General features: G+C 37.2%; 1 pseudogene; it reads left to right on the top strand.

Annotated features, from left to right (window-relative positions):
• The first annotated feature begins 423 nt into the window (after positions 1-423).
• On the top strand, positions 424-2,636 carry LOC143535657 (putative E3 ubiquitin-protein ligase XBAT31 pseudogene; annotated as a pseudogene).
• Positions 2,637-3,479: the final 843 nt, after the last annotated feature.

Below are 3,479 nucleotides of genomic sequence, written 5' to 3'. Positions count from 1 at the left end.
TAACTTACAGTTTGCAAAATGATCCAAACTGTACACAAAATTGTTCTTTAACAACTCAGATATCCAAAAAGGGTATATAAAAGAAAAAAAGAAAATTTCATTTGTAAATAGGTCGGTTTGGGTTATGTTTTATCTCAAATCATATCAAATGGTCCAAATAACAATATATCGGTAATAAGGAAAACAGATCAGAAAGCGCCAAATATGTATTTAACACATCCATGCGAATATTCTAAAACTATAGTTTTTTAAACATGTTTAATACGATAATTTTTTTTAATACAAAGATGGACTAGAAGTGTTTCGAGTCATCCAAACCTGACAAGATCAGTTTCAACACACTGCCGAGTTACCAACCTACATGCCCATTTCCCCCCTCTAGTATTGTATTCATGAGTAATTTTGTTTGTCATTGTTTTACAGTTTCCCTGGTAGCACACCACTTCATTTGGCTGCTAGAGGGGGTTCAATCGACTGCACTAGAGAATTATTGGCATGGGGGTGCAGACCGGCTTCACAGAGATGCATTCCGGGTACATTTTTTTTCCAAATTATGTCGATTTTTATTTGCCGGTGTAGTCAAAACATCATTTTCTTGATTACTATAGACTACAGTGCATCAAATTTAGTTCTTTTTGACTCTAGGACTTAATATGGAAATCAGGTTATGCATTTTTCATATCTCGAACCTCTTTTTAGTGTAAAAAAGTAGTTATTAAGTGCATCTAAAAAGATTCACTTGGTATATTCAAAAATACGTTTTCGTGACAAATATGAAAAAATTAAATTGTTGTTACAAAGCATCCCATGAAAGACATCTCTTGGATCCACTGCAACGTTTGCAGGTTTCGATGAATTTGTTTTTCACGGTTTCTTTTTGTGATTTTTTAGCTTATTTTTGCAAACAAATGCAGGAGAATCCATATTTGGTTGCGTTAAAGCATAAGAACAACGTGTGTGTTGCGGCTTTATTAAATCCATCATCTGCAGAGCCGTTGGTTTGGCCATCACCATTAAAGTCATTAGTGAGCTTGATAAAGATGCAAAAGCTTTGTTAGAGCAAGCTCTAATGGATGCTAACAGGGAGAGGGAGAAAACAATATTAAAGGGAACGGGTTATTCACTACCATCTCCTTCACATTCGGAGACTGGAACTAATGATGATAATATCTCCGAGGTAATTTGAATTAGTTTAATTTAATAAAGTTTTCTACTCTTCTTTCTATCTTTAGAAAGTCAAGAATATGTGACCATGGAACACGATGCAAAAAAGTTGGAATTGAAATGGTCCTAGCTGATGACATTTGACTTTAGATACATATCTTTGTTGACTTGATGCAATTTTGAAATCTTGATTGAGAAAGATGCTTAATTTTTGGAGTTTTGGGGTGATGTTATTTGAATTGATCATGGGTTTTTGCTTGAACAGCATAAAGTTTGTTTATTTACTTGCATTTTGGTGTTTCTTGTGGCATTATTCATCTTGATCATGTGTTTTTCCGCTCAAACGACAAAAAGTTTCTTAAATTACTTGCATTTTGATGTTGGTGTTTCTTGGTGTATTGTCTAAATTTTATTCATGGGTTTTTCGTTTAAACATAAAACAAAATGCACAATTTCCTACGGCTTTGTCATTTCTTGGTGGTATTATTCAAGTTTAGTCATTGTTTTCGTTTTAAGCATTAAAAAAATGCATGATTTTCTTCAGTTTTGGTGTTTCTTGGTGGTATTATTCAAGTTTTAGACATGGGTCTTTATTTAAACAACAAAAAGTATCTAAATTTACTAACTTGTTGGGGTCTTTCTTGGTGTACCGTCTAGATTTGATCATGGGTTTTCATTTAAACATGTAAAAATGCACTAGTTTCTCCGGTTTGGTGTTTCTTGGTGGTATTATTCAAGTTTAATCGTGGGCTTTCTCTTAAACTAAAAAAAGACATGCTTTATTTGCAGGTAAGCGAAACCGAGTTATGTTGTATATGTTTTGACCAAGTATGCACAATCGATGGTCCAAGATTGTGGTCACCAAATGTGTGTGCGCAATGCACCTTAGCCTTATGCTGCCACAACAAACCCAACCCAGCAACCACATCGCTTAGCGCCCCCGTCTGCCCGTTTTGGCCGAAGCAACATTGCTCAATTGGTGGTTGCAAAAGTCAAAGTCTACACTGATGATCTTGACCTTGACCTTGACCTCACTTCCTCTACAAAAGTGCCCAAACTGAGAAAATCAAGAAACTTTAGTGAGGGAAAGTAGCAGCTTCAAGGGTCTATCGGGTGTGCCCTCGTTCGGGAAAATGGTGGGCCGTGGCTCTGGGAGGAATATCCGCGGATAACGAATGTGGCATCGACAAACCGTAAAAAAAATAGACATTTTGACACGTGGCAAGCAAGGATTGGCTGAAGAAAGTCTTGGTCCAATTGGGTATTTGTGGAAAATGTCTTTGTGTCTACTCTTTATGAAGATCTCAGACGGAATAAGCAAAGTAAAATATGTGATTTCTTTTTTGCAGATTTGGGTATTTTTTGTAATCTTCTATGTATTACTTCACCTTCAAGAACCAGCATATTCCTCTTTAGAAGTAGTATTCTTTTGAGGTTAGAAAATCCATCACAATTGTCAAAAAAAACTTGTACCCTATGCATCAAGATTTGCCTTAGCCAGCCATCTCAAAAGTAGACAATGGTGTGTGGTAAATTGTACCCCACCTTTTGTAATTTTGTTGCTTGATTGGTTATGGGGTGTTGTAGCATTGTATAATATAAATATTTGTTTTCTGTTTGGAAAAAAATGATTGCAAATTTATGGTACAAGTGACAAATGTGTAGTTGCTGGTTTTCAATGAATCATGTGATCATGTCTCTTGGTAGATCATATGCATGCATTGCAATTATATAAAGTAATTATTGTCAAGATTTTGACATATTTGGTAGGATATTTTGGCCATTATTAGAAAGAGTTGTATTAAGTTGGATCCTCAACGTATCAGAAAAAGGTTTACATGACAGCTGAGGCGATTCTCTCCGCCTAAACCCTAAGCCGCCGCCTCCTTCTTCCGGCCGGCTATCAATCTACGATTCCCTCCTTCCCACCAATTGCTTCCATCTCTATTCCAAGAGAGGCGAAGATGCGGAACCCTAACCCTAGGCCGCCGTCGCAGGTGCCGGCGGTTACGAAAGAAAGACGGGTATCAAAATACTTCATCACGAATCTCCCGGAGGGTTCCACGCCGTGGGAATTGGCAGAGTTTATGAAAGGTTTTGGGGACGTTGCAGGGGCGTTCGTAGCAAAAAAGAAAGACAAAGATGGTAGGCGATTCGGGTTTGTCTCCTTCATTAATGTTCGAGATTTGGTGGATTTGGAAAAGAAGCTTTCTGGCATCAAGATGGGTAAGAATAGGTTAGTTATTAATATTGCTAAGTTTGCAATTGAAAATGGGGGGCAGTGGAGTAGTAGACAGGTTAGTAGGAGCAAGCCG

The sequence above is a fragment of the Bidens hawaiensis genome, unplaced genomic scaffold, assembly GCF_021521415.1.
Source record: "Bidens hawaiensis isolate Kalapana, Puna unplaced genomic scaffold, B.hawaiensis_p1.1 tig00010570_1, whole genome shotgun sequence".
NCBI classification, from domain to species: domain Eukaryota; kingdom Viridiplantae; phylum Streptophyta; class Magnoliopsida; order Asterales; family Asteraceae; genus Bidens; species Bidens hawaiensis.
Note: the sequence above shows the minus strand (reverse complement) of the source record. Positions and strands in the feature narration are given on the sequence as shown.